Here is a 14,368-nt window from a genome sequence, read left to right as displayed (position 1 = left end):
GAGCCTGAGCAGAAATGAAGATCAGACACTGAAGGGGGAATGTTGATTCCCAAATTAGTGGGCACTGTTTAATGTTTAGGAGGAACATCAGGAGAACTCATGCAAACAAAAGGTAACTTGGAGGTCAAGCATACTAATAGTGTTCTTTTACCAAAAACCTCATGTCTGTCTTCAATTACTATCCTATTCCTTTCCCTTTATCGTAAGTACCAGGAATTGCCAGAAACAAAAGCAAAAGACAGCAGCCCACACTTTCAAGGATGAAAAATAATTAACTCCTAACTTCCTGTGCAGATATACTAACAAACTTGTGACTCAAAAAGAAACTGAGACAACAAAGAACTTTCGTTCTCTCTCCTGCTAGCTCTTAATGCTGATGCCAAAATGAACCTGCAGGGCTTTTCAGTGAACAACACAAACAAGCCTGCCATTCCTTTTAGTCCTGGTGAGAAGCTGCTCTACCCATTTTGTGGGTTGCCTGTATTTGAAGGAAGGAAGACAAGGGAGTCTTTTCTGGGAAACCCTAAATGTCAGTTGCTTATGCTCACTCCTATCCTCAGACAAGACACATTAAATTAGGGCAGCAGATGCATCAGGTGCATCTGACATTGGCATGATCACTGTCCCAAGCTCAAACTTCTTCACTAACACTTTGGCTCAGCCTGCACGCAAATTGGATGATACATGAAAGACAAGGTGACTGTTTTACATGACCAAGGATCGCAGGTCCGTGTGAATGGATAGGCAATATATACCGACTACAGCAGTTATTGTACACATTTATTCAGGTAACAGGTTTATTCCATGCTGAAAAGAAAAGAAGGGAAACACAACGTTTCGGCTGTGGAGCCTTCTTTTTAATGCTTGTACCATGTGCTGCGATTTGCATTGCATTTGCTCACTGATCTACCACTTTCCTAACATCCGTAACAGACCAGAGACACTTATCTTAATTTGTCATGCATGTCCTGAGGTTTAATGGCTTTCTGGTAAAAGACTTCATTTTCAACACCCAGAACCTGTTTTGAATTAGACTCTTAATAAGCCACACGCTACTTTGGAGGTAGCCAAAATTATCCGATGACAGGAAGGAGCCGTGCTTTCGTTTTGTGGCAATGTACAAAGAAAACTGACAGAGCCAAATACACATTGGACAATCCAAGGTAATGAAATCTACAGAAGAAACATTGCTGCTTAATATCTTTATAATATGGTATTTTAGTAAATTACCCCAATATAACAAAATAAATGCAGAAAATGCTTTCCATACTTGCAGACTGTTTACAGTAGATCTGCACACAGAAACTCTTTATCTGCTTTAATTTTCCTTGTAAGTAAACATACAGAATCACTGGTAATCTGTGGGATCCAAAGCTCATAGGTTTGACAGACTGATAATCTTTTTAAAGTCTCTTCGGAGACTAATTCTAAGGGAGCAGAATCACACCACCACAAATTAACCAAATACCCGATTCACCTGCTGTAGATAAAAATCACTCAGATAAACTTAAAACAAAGTCAAGCCACCTCATGCTGAGGAGTCACACTTCTCAGAGTAAATGGAAAATGGTTTGACCCTCACATTCCACGGGTACAGTAATCTGGCCAGATGAAAACCTACTGACTAAAACACTGGATTTATGTACCCTGCATGCATCAAGACATTTTTTCTAACCGGATTCCCAAGATTATCCTCAATAGGAGTTTCCCTTTGCTCAGTTGAAAAACACAAAATTTCTTTGAAACCACAAATAAATATGCGATGAGTCTGGTGAGCAACTGGAAAAATGTGAAAATCCAACACAATATCAGGCCAAAGTAGATCTGGGTTAACTGAAAGGAATCTGACTAGCATGTCCATCAGTTCATATCTTCTGTACATAGTACACATAAGTGGTTTTCCATTGAATTGGATTTACAAAGTGAGATTTAAATACACTCATTAGGGAATCTGTTCCCTTAATGGTTTTTAAATCACTATTAAAAAGTCAATGATGTAATTGTGTATTCTTATACCCAGGTATCAGACAAAGCCTCCCTGTCTCTCACAGATCAATCACATTATTTATTCTGAAAACAGCAATTTCCAACTTAGTTTGCTGTATCAAGCAAATTGGAAAAGAGAAAACATAATTGTAAAAACATCTGTAACATGTAAACACTACACGCTTTTCAAGGACATTTTTAAATTCTACATTTTTAATCGAATCCACGCTTTAAGATATTGGATGAGAGCTTCTGCAACAGAAACCAAAAATCGACATTAGGACCAAGAAAAAAAAGTAGGGCCATCAAGACTGACCTTACAAATCTGAAGTGAAGCAGAGCATTAACAAAGATAATATTTCCCCTTTTTTATAGTCTATAAAACATAACAAATAACAAGATTGATTTTTTGTCCTCTCTAATTCAACAGAGGAAGCCTCATTGTACCTTGTAACATCCAAAAACTTCGGTGTTATTAGTGGGATTGGAGATTTGTCACTCATACAGTGTTTCACTGCTCAACTTCTGCCCTGTAATCATTCTGCCACATGCAAAACCCTTCTCTCAGACTTTCAACAGCATTACTGCACAAGTCATTGACCTGGCTTCCTGTATCAAGAGCGACAGAAGTGCAAATGTATTGATGCATTTGATAGTTTTAACATTTTTCTTAAGCACATTCTACATCAGTGTCTGAGAGATATGTTCAGGTAACCTACATGACCCCTGAGACTGGAATAATGAAAAGCAGGAAAGGTCTCTAATTAGTACAGCATCCTGATCTTTCCGAGGTCATCTTGCATGTATCTTAAAAAGGACTCCATACAGCTTTCCCTCACCAACCACAGAACTCATTCTTACATGGTTTATATGTCCAGTCATCGCGGTCTTGAACAAACCCTCTCTCACACATGGTTTCCATATTAAGGTCTTCCAGATCATGGGACAACCCTTGCTCATGCATTGTTTCCTTATTGAGGTCCAGTCTTCCCAACCATGGGAAAGCCTTTGCACATACATGGTTCTGCCCACTGAAACGTCTGAAAAGCATGTGTCTCCACCCTCTCACGACCCTGTGTTACTGTCTTGCCTTACTCATGCACCGGCGACCCTCCACCCAGCTAGGGGCTCACCTGTGCACCTCTCTGTGTTCTCTTAAGCATGTTTATTCCCTTTGCTATTTTCAATCATTTGTCCTTAAATAATTCAATTACAACATATTACTTTCATAATAATGTATCTGTCATTTTCTCTTGAGAAATCTGTGTGTTACGTTAGTCCTTGATGCAAGTAACGTGGACTGTGGGAACCTAACCCTTATTTCCCATATACTCAAGTATTTACCAGCTGAGGTTTTGCCAACTGCATGGGAGATGTGGTTGACGATGGACAGCTGTACTTTATTATAAATTCTATAACCCTTCTATCTGCAGTCAGTAGTTTATTCTGTACTTTTGTGTAAGCCACCCTCAGGAACTAGATCACCTTGACAGACTGAGCTCATTCAATAATGACAAGAAATAAGGAAGTAAGCTTCTCCATCTGCCCCATGACAGATTTTCAGACGAATTATAGTTAATTCTTTAACTATAAAACTTCCCAAAGTGCAAAGTCTAGTCCTTCGGAAAATAGCACTTGCCAAGGGATATTGAGTTAACTAATGCCTTCAGAAATAAAAGTGATCTCCAGAATGTCTGTTGAAATTGGTACGTGTTTTCCTGCATATTTGGATTCTCTGCGTCAAAAACCTCTTGTCGTTTTATGAGACACGGAAAGGGAAAATGACTCATTATAATGATAGATTTAGTATTAAGCAATAGCATCTGCAATGCTTTGAAACGTTATACAGAGAACTGATGATTAACACTGAAAATGTGATGAATGGGAAATGATACAATATAAAAAAAGCTGAGTCATAAAGCACAAGACTTAAAATCCAGTATGGGGTAACACAACCCATGTGTTAATAAAGCACAGTGAGAAGATCAGAAAAAGGGCCATCTATATCATTTGTTTGCTAGTGGCTATTTTCACAAAGAAGGCAGGGTTTCAGCTTTGATGACAAGACTGCGTTGCCTTCCCGAGACAACTATAACTGTCTGTGTAAAATACGTGTCGCCTGTTCTTAAGGCTTATATGAGGCATAACAGTCCTATACATCCATGCTAGTGCTGTACAAATCATGGGTTCTGTGCATTTCGCTTGCACTTATGACACAAGAAAGCAAGGATGCTACACTCTCACTTAAAGATATTGCTGGCAGAACATATACTGTAGTAAATGGCATTAGTCAGCTTCTCCATTTACCATTGCTTGTTATTGAATTATTTATTGGAATAGGTCGCACATTCACGGCAAGCTCTTTTTTGTGTGACAAAATTCCTAGGATGGAAAAAAAAAAATAATTCTGCTGCTTTTGGACAGGCTCTCCTCCTGATGCCCATCTGTTCAATACAGAATTTGTCATGCTCTGCCAAAGGTCCTACACCGCGCCACACTGCCTCAGGGAAGAACGATAAGCATCATTAGTCAGTTTTGCCATGAGCAAATTGGAGTCTTCTCCCTCAGCTCCAGATGTAATCAGCTGATAAACTACTTTGCTGGAACGTTTTCTCCTGCTGCTACAGGACAACAAGGCAGAGAGATGGACAGGTTAAAACAAACTTTCAATTGCAAGCAGTTCATTTGATTAATGAGACATCATTGCCTGACAATGACAAAGAGATTTATTTGCTAATAAGGCTCTTCATATACCTCATATTGCAGGAAATTAATAGTATGGCTATGAGTCAACCTGTTAAGAGTATTGCTCCACTTCAGCATCTATGAGGACAACACATACTGCACCCCTTCTAAAATTTCGTAACGCCCTTTTTACTGAAAAAAACAGAAAATTAAAGATTTCATAACAGATTGAATTACGTTGTCAGAGTCCTGTTTTCTTTGCTTTTTGAGCAGGGAGGTTTGGATCTTTGGATCTGTCCAGATGTTTGAGTTCCTTTGCAGCCTGCGTTTCAGAACAATGTGCGTGCTTTTGGCCGCCAACGTCAGGCTTATCTCTGAATCTGTTGAGTGTTTGCTTTCTTTTCGGTGTTGCGTTACATCTCTGGAGGGCCTCCCTGGGGACTTTTGCCGTAGTCAAAATTATAAGATCAAGTGTAAAAAAAAAAGATCAGTTTTATGTTCTGATTAGACAGGACATAAAGGAAGTAAGGAAGACGGTACTTACTCGAGAATCTTCTCAGGCTGAAGCCAAAACAACCAGCTCTGACGTCTGTCTGCTTTAATAAAGCATGGTTCCATTAACTAAGTTAAGTTTTTATCTTGATTTTTAGATTAAGTGCTATGACATATGGATGAAAGCCAAGCAATATTTTTTTGACCAAAGAACAGTGTCCTCAGAAACTCAACCCCCTGAAGGAAGCAGAGCTCTAAGTTTATTTTGTCATGATGCGATTTCACGGAAAGGCATTTCTTAGAAGCCGGTGCTCCAGAGTTTATCCCAAACGCATGAGAGGCTCTCTAAAACTAACAAATCATGTTCAGGAGTCAGCCCTGACAGAACCGATTTCCACCGAGCCAGCATAGCTCAGCCACTCGCTCACACAGTCATCTGAAGAATCGCGCTCCACAGCCCAGCCAGGAGAAGAGAACGGCAGGCATGTAAAGCTTGCTGAATGATTCAACCCTGGGACAAAAATAAACTGGGTACCACAATATGTTCGCAGGAGCCTAGGCGCAGAGCTGAAACAGCTGAAACACGGCTAATGTGTTTCTGAGGGTCATGATTTTCATTTCAGGCTCATCAGTGCAAGGCCATTAAATGATCGCCTGGAAAAGCACACTGTAAATCAGCCAAGAAACTAAGAGTTTGGAATTAATGCGTTTCTGTCCTGCAAAGCAAAGAAACACTAACAGCCTGTAAATGGTTTTACGAGATCAGAAGAAAACCAAAGAAACAGAACAAGCGAGAGGGGAGGGCCAGCCACAGCAATTCTGCAAAGGACTGAAATTCTTCGGGAGCTCTGAGGTACGCTGTAGTGAATCCACCTTCAGAAACACATTTACCATTCTACAGGCTGCAGTGTAAGCAGTCACATGCCCCAGTGAGCCGTCAATGCTTTACGGTTATTAAATTTTAACTGTATGAGCATTTGCATCTTTTCAGTGTATTTGACCACGTTATGGAGCATCAAAGTGGTATGATCGCCCTTTAATAGTAGGAAGAAGCTGTTTTAAACGTATAATGAAAATGGAGTACATTTAGAAAATGCCTTTCTGTACACACTGACCTACAGTTTACATTGGATTATGTCTCTTGAGGAGGCTTACCTCCTTCATTTTTCACAGCAAGTGCTGGAAATGGCCGTTTTCAAAAATGCACCTTGGCTTTTGCTTCTTTATCATGTTTTCTGCACCCTCGTAGGAGGGGAAGTATTACAGTGTACCCTGGGTTTTAGTTAGCACACAAATAAATTCCCTCCCTTTATTAGATTACAATGGCAAAATACCCTTGGGAAGAAAGGAACAAATACGATTCTTAATAGCACATTCCTAATACATGGCTCAGTTGTGTGTTCTTATATCACAGTAAGTCTTCCACACCCTAATTGCTGCAAAGGCCATACTATATTTTATGTAAATAAATACACTCTGGCTCCTGTATTCTAAGAGTTTGTACGTCATCCACCCCCTATAAAATCTCTTCCCATCTTCTCATAATAATTCCTGGGATTTGTACTCTAACCTCTTTGTTCTAACCTAGTATTAAGAGAACAGTTCCTCAGCTGTTGGACATGACACGACAAACATGCTATTAAATTCCTTGTAAAACACAGATGAGAGTGTGGGGAGACACACTGCGAGTCCTTATCACTGTTGTGTTAATACCAGCCTGATGTGCTCTGAGTCACCAGATTTCTCACACCACACTGGCACAGGTTTTTAATGGCCACAAAAATCCTCGAAATTTAAATCCTACTAACGAAGGGGGGAAATGTGCACTCCAGTCCCACGTACAACCATCTTCATTACAAACTCCTCCAGTGATCCAGAACAACGGGCTAAGATTGGGATGCAGATATCCCAGAGCCCTTGGCAATACAAACATGCCCTATTCAAGCGGTTCTTTCAGCCTTCAAAGGTCCAGCAGGTGATTTGTGGGGGATTCAAATATATGGGCTAGTGAGAGATTGCGCTTGTTTCCTGGGACTCAACGCCTCGGCCTCTTACTGCTCAAACACAGTCAGGTGACCAAGGTATCTTTCATACAAGAGAGCCTTCTAAAGAATTCCTTTCTTTGGACGCCATTAGATGAAACTCAAAACAAGTGGCATGAAAACAGCAGTGATAACCTTGTACAAAACATATCTCGGTAATCAGCACTTGAACCACCTGAGAATTGCGCCATAAAGGTAATCAGTACCATCCCATATACAATACTTAAGCGAGAAGACAATTCATAGTTAGTCAGAAATCTGAAGGAGATAAGATATCATTCGTGTTTTATTCCCCTACTCTGTGTGCTTCCTCAACAAAATAACCAGTTAACCCAGCAATGTTTCCTAAAAAAAAAAGAGCAAAGGGCACACTTTTATCGAGTTTCTTTCCTAGCAATGCAGCATTTCACAGCACACATATCAAACGATCCGTTTCCTTATGTGAAAGTCCAGTTGGCCATACTACTTCACAAAGTCACACACTTTTTCTCTGTTCATTTAATTAGTTAATGGGACACTGGAAAACAACAAAATATCTCAGGACCCCCCCACCCCACACCCCCACCCACAACAGCTCCATGAGAAACTCCAAAATGACAGAGTGTACTGGTTTACTATAATTAATGACGTTTCTTTTCAAGCAAATTCCTTGGTGAGCAGTTTTGCTGTGATTGCTTCCATATGCCACTTCAGAGATCATTTGCTTTACAAATTAAAGCTGGGGATCTCAAGTGACAGCGCTGAGTGTTGCTGTTTTTAAACTACAGCATCTTATTCAGGACAAGAAGATTTATTCAGCCAATGAAGCTGTATCATAAGAGGTGTAATGAGATGCCCTGTTTACTGAAATCACTGCTTCCTGTTTGACAGAAAAGGGTTTTGGTATGACACATACAGTACCAGTCTTTGAGATCTAAATTCCAGGTTCTGTTTACAAGTGCCTTACTATCAAAGACTACTTGTAGTATGGAAGCTATGTCCACATGCGAGCTGAAAAAGAGTAAGCAGAGGTTCATTCACACTGAAAAGTAGAAAAAGATAAAGCCACAGCACAATGTGTAGACAAATGAAGAAAGCTACAGAGTCATAATGTACACACAAGAATGTTTTTCACTTTTCAGCGTGGAATTAACCTCTTCTTACTCCTTATTACCATCAACGCTTTCAACTTCAAAGTATACACCTTCAGATCACAGCTGGAATCAAAGCGTTCTGTGAATGGTACCAAAAATCCCGACTGAGTGGGAATCTCAGTTATTAGGAGCTGCATGTGTCCACAGCAGAACTTTTATCGATGAAATTAACCTCCAAACCTTTCCCACAAAGTAGTATAAAAATACTTTGCTGTATAAGCTGTGCACAGAGAAAAGGAGAATACGAGAATAGTATCCTTGGGCCAAAAGCCACATTCTAGTTTCATTCAGACAACAGTCTAGTAAAGAATGAGACAACAGAGTGCAATGCAGGACATTAAGAGGAGTCAAATCATGCACTGCACGACATACTTCGTGGTCAGTAAGATGCACCAGAAACCTTCACTTTTCCCAATGCTCTGAGTATGCCAAGCCCTGGAGAATTATGGCTACAAGTACGCACAGGTATAATACAGTTAATATTCTTATTGTTATCCACCAACACATTCTCACCAGCTACCTGGCCACCTTTCAGATAGGAAAACCAATATTTAAAGTCACATTAAATAAGGTGTGGGACATGGAACAGAGCAGTTAACCGCACTGTTTATCAGCTTCACCTTGGTAACACTGTTTAGAAAACCTTGCATCTCTGTGACACTATCAAGAAAAGAAATCAGACCTATGTTTCAGACAAAAGCTACTAATAGTACAGCAGACAGTGTCTTACATATCTATACATTCAAAATAAAAGTTGAAGGTACTCAGGACTTTTTAACATTTAAGCACGGTTTTCCCAGGCAAGCAGTAAATTACTTTTTATGACATTAAGCTTGGTCCCACTGAGAAAGCACCACATTCTGTGTGTGAAACAGCCACACGTGGGCGTTAATGTTGTTTGGAGGCCATGGGTACTGAAAAATGAGGTTGTATCACATGGCAGGTGTACAGTGACAAGCCCAAGTGATTCATCACACGTGTCGGTCAGGATCCAGAAGCCACATCACCGGAGTGGTGACACCAGGATGATGCCAGAAGCAATGACACCAGGATCACGTAATCTGGTCTTGTGATCTACATGGTTTCACCCTGCTGGCTGCAATTACACATTATGACTTTTTTCAGGAACATAACTTCATAATAAAGTGCAACAAAGCAAAAAAAAGAGCATATGTTCCTTGGAAGAGATGAGTGCTTCTGCCACTTATTCTAACTTTTTGCTACCTGATCCAACTTGGAGAGGCTTTCAACTGTTTTGCAGTAAGCAAACAGATTTCCCTTGCTTTACAGCCGGTATTGACTCCAAACCTGCTGTCTACGGATAAAGACCAGGAAAGATTTAAATCTATGCAAATTGTGATTTCCACAACAGATGTAATTTTTGAAAGAGAGTCTAGATGACAGTTATCACGAATGACTTCTATTTAAATTTCACACTCCACAAAATAGTGCATTCCTGAGATTAAAACTAGTTGTCTGGTCTTATAGAAGGACAGGTTTTCTCATTTCCAGGCACTGAATTTAAACAGAAAAGTATTTATAATAAAACATTCACAGCTGAAAAATATACTGTATAGCTTGTATATATATAAATTTACACTGATATTGGCATTTAAGCAGGTAATGTAAGTCAAGAAGTCTTATTTTTTGCAAAAATCCCAAGGGGCTGGTAAATACGGCCAACATTTTGACATTTTGGAACATACACAGAAGAACTTCAATACACAAGATTTACGAATAAGAAATCTGCACCTTAACAATGTTTCAGCAAATCTTTTTTTAAAACTTGCATAACAACCCTGCATACAGCTTCTCTTACCATTAAGCAATTGTGTAATTCATGCTGGCATCCACTTTGATATCTCATACTGTAAGAACTGAATTCAGTTATACTTTATAACACAATGTGAGTAGCTCCTGGAAGAGGGAATACGAAAAGAGTCACACGCTGAAAGTTCTGGCACAGCTAGCAATACTACTGACAAACTCAGATGTCTTTCAGCTCTGCTGTTAATACAATGGATCTCCCACTGGCCAAACATTCCGGCTGTGCTACTGGCAAATTCACATCAGTGCAAGACCTTAGCCTTTCACCTGTTATATAACACTAAAGGACTATTATATGATAGAGGTGATACAACAATTCTGGGTTAAACTGCAGCCATACACTAAACATCTTAAATACAGAGCTAAATTCTCAATAGAGTGTTTCTTTACTGAATGAAATACTTTCCTACTAGAAGCTACTGCATTTTATTTTTAATAACGTCCTATGACACCCATCTAGTATTGAGCAAGACAATGGAGTGGAAGCTCATTCTCACATTTAACCAGGAACAAAAGAAACCCTCCTTCGACACATGACATTTTTCTAGGAAATGAAGTCTAACTAGATATCCTTAACCGATAACCTGTGTTTTTTAAAACGTCATAAACCAACGAGAACCAAACCACTGTTCCTGTTGTCTGACAGCTTCCTCATTCTCTTCATCACAAAACAGGACTGATGCCAGAAACGACATGGATAGAAAAGCCTGCCTGAGTACGAGGGATAACAATAATAATTGTAAATGGATGATATTTTTAAAAACAGCTTTTTAAGAGTTACAATCGCCTAGGAAACATAGATACAACAACGCACAGCCTGCAAAAATAAGGTGTGGAAGAATAAATAATATACAGTAGCCCAACAGCCAACACAAAATTTTCAAGTGCATGCGTAAGACCTCCTGTAAATCAAGTTACAAGTCAAGCACAACTCCAGTTTAGAATTCCAAGCCACTGCCTTCCTGAGCATCATTCAGGAGTCCTCCGTTTCCAGGACACTTCTGCTGTCAGTATTGATTCTGTGCTCAAGAGAATGAGGATACTGTCAGAGAACAGGTATAGCCGGTGGGTTCTTGTCGTCTTCGATATCCGAGACATAATCAGATGGACTTTTGCTCATGAAGCTTTCGAAAACGTGGATAAGCAGTCAAGGCTCACTGCAAAGACTGGGATGTAAATGAAAACAGTACTTCTCTTCTAATATATGGAGTATGACAAGCAGCAGAGAAGCAGGTCTGACACGATGCGAAGAAAACTGAAGCCCCATGTATAATTGATGAATGTGTACTTTTTTGTTCTGGAGATTTAAAATTAAATCGAGATTAAATAGTGATCATGACATGCTGTAGTACCTCAGCAAATTGCACGCGAGTTAAATTCATCTCTGCCTCTGTTTTCATCAGGATTTGCAGGAATCAGCCTCTGTAAATATTCATCGCAAGTCTTGTTGCCCTTTGTTAAATAGACTGGTGATCTCCTTTTATTGTGAATCACCTCATTCTCAATGAACATTTAAATGTATGCTGCGTCATCATTGACCGAACAGATTAGTGACCTCCCTGACTTCAGCTTGCACAAGACTTCTTTAATATGAGGTCTGGGCAATGTTATCTAAACCTTCAATGCAGCGTTGACATTAAGAGGTAAGTGCCTCTTGAAAAATGTGCTATCCAAGAAAAAATTTCAAGCCTAATTATGTACACTGGGAGACCGTGTCTAAGCAATTATGAATTGGCTGGCCAATGGAACAATGTATGGCATCTTCTGTTTAACTCCAGGGTTGTATCTTTTGTGCCACCTAACTCAAGAAATCTTAAATAAAGGTGAAGTAATAAACTCTGATGAGGTAGGATAAGCAAAAACTAAAGAAAAATTAAATAAAACACCAATTTAATTGATTTGCTTCTGTTCAATATCTGAACAAATCGTGAAGCTGGTAATTCATTTTATTCTAAAAAAATACTGAAAAAAATTGGCATGAAGTCTAGTTGTCTTACAAAAAAAAAACCCATGAGATCAGCATCCCAGTTAAAAAAATAAAATAATTAATTGAATTAATTTCCAGAATTCTCTAGCTCAAGTTCCTTGCAACACTTGGCATGTGTCAGCTATCTACAGGGCCAGCTTACCACCTGACAAATCCAGGGAATTCAGCTTTCAGAGTTATTATAACATTACTCTTTAAGATATACATTAAGTTTACAAAGTTTTTTTAGTATTTCATGATCTTGTTTGAGAATATGACACTTCTCCATTGAGAAGCGCTTTGTCTGTCTGTTCATGAAAATACTGCCTGAAGAGATTTTTGAGTCCTGGTTGCTGTAATTGAGCATTTTCAATTGTTGGAAAATGAGCTGCCACACTTGCACGTTTACAGCAGTGATCTGATTAGTCCTTACATGGTAACAAAGCTGGATATGTTCTGTGAAAGCCAAGAGTGTTTTCGGGTTGCAGCTGTACTTATTAGTTTAAGTGCAGGATGTGCTGTTCCGCACTAAATTGCTCATCTGCCAAAGGCAAGTCCCCCATTTCTGAAGGCCTGCCTCCTCATTCAACCTATGCTGCTACAGGATGCCCACTTCAGTTAATTAAGATTTCAGGTCCCCTGGAATGGCAGGAGAGCTAAGTCACACACTGGAGCGGACAGGCCCTGAGCTCTCAGACAGTCCTACTCTCTCAAAGATGAGCCGACAGTTTGTTTATAAAAGCAGAGACTTTTTGCTTATCTTGTTTTCTTCCTCTCTGTCATTGCTGCTCACAGACAGGCAGCCAGTGCTGGACACATCCGTCGACAGAATCCAGGCATCCGCGCGGAGGCCTTCTCCGGCGGATATTGGAAATAGAATTTCATTAACCCTGGAGGCATTGTTCAGTCATCCCCAGACTCATAGATCTACAGCCCAAATCAAACACAAGCTCCTATTAGAAAACTGGAGAGAATGGAGTGTGCTTTCAGAATAGGATAAAACCATGAAACCACCGCTCCCCAAGAGAAACACATTTGTGAAGAAGAAAATACATGTTTACATGGGCTGGGAGTTCTTTTCTTAAGCTCTTAAAATAAAAAGCTCTTAAAATAAAAGGAATAAGTACAAGAGGCTGAATGGTCTCTGAGCATTACTATCCCCTTCTTATGACAGCAGATTTTGAATTTGATTGTTTTCCAGTGACTAAGAATGCAAAATTGCATTCCTTAATACGAGACCCACAAGACAAATGCAGGGAGTACCTTGGAGCCTGCTGAGGACATCCATCACTGCTGCAGGCTGAAGATAGGGGAGTACAACAGGGCTGTTTGTCTTTCTCAACCAAAAGAACTAAGGTTCAGATGTACTGCGCCAGAAGCAAAGACATTATCTTCTCTTCTTCCAAGATTTTACCCGATGGCGTAAAAATAAATACGTTTGTAGAAAAAAAAGTATGTCCCTGAATCAAATGGAAAACTTGCAGAAAAGCCTTAAAACCTAAAAACTAATAAAGCACTGGGATGAAAAGAAATAGGCTCAGCTAAGTAACGCTGCTTATAATTAAGACTATTGTTGCAATTAAGAAATGTGTCTAAATGTAACCAAAGTTTTAATATACACATTGATCATGGAGGGAACATTCATATGCTATTTCATCTCCTTCTTTGGCTAGAACTTTAATTGACCTTAATGTATATAACCTTTCTGTACTGTGCCTGCAGCTCAGAAATCCCACCACCTACACAAAGTACAATGCTTTGGATCCAATTTGAAACAAGTTCTATTACAGTGTCACGCTTAAGGAAATGAAATACTCAACCATCTAAGTTCAAAGTTCTCCAATCACTTTTATGAAGTAATAAAAACAGCAACAAAGGTGGATTCTTTTAGACCGATAACATTCACAAACCTTACTTTGAAACATTAGAAACATGCACACAAAGGGTTGAGATTAAAGCTTTAAAAAGAGAACAAACACAATGACAGCTTTGTAAGGATAATCACTCTTTAACTAAGATTTCATGCGATTATGTTATTTTCAATTAACAACCTTAATTGGTTACGGCAGCATCAGCATTTACAGCTTACCATGTAATTTAGGACTAAATCACAATTGCTTTCAAAACAGGCTGCTTCTCACAGAGATTAATCTGTACTTTGGTTTTTTTATACAAGTACAGTACACAGCAAAGCAGAGATAGTAAGTTTTCAAAAGGCCTTAACACACCAGATGCCT

General features: G+C 39.4%; 1 protein-coding gene across 5 annotated transcripts in view; it reads right to left on the bottom strand.

Annotated features, from left to right (window-relative positions):
* The window catches only part of sema4ba (sema domain, immunoglobulin domain (Ig), transmembrane domain (TM) and short cytoplasmic domain, (semaphorin) 4Ba), a 76,399-nt gene that overhangs the window by 40,510 nt on the left and 21,521 nt on the right, over positions 1-14,368 (bottom strand). The gene's annotated exons all lie outside the window — the stretch shown is intronic.

This window comes from Lepisosteus oculatus, chromosome 5 (assembly GCF_040954835.1).
Source record: "Lepisosteus oculatus isolate fLepOcu1 chromosome 5, fLepOcu1.hap2, whole genome shotgun sequence".
NCBI classification, from domain to species: domain Eukaryota; kingdom Metazoa; phylum Chordata; class Actinopteri; order Semionotiformes; family Lepisosteidae; genus Lepisosteus; species Lepisosteus oculatus.
The sequence above is the reverse complement of the archived record's forward strand: the minus strand, read 5'-3'. Positions and strand labels throughout refer to the sequence as shown.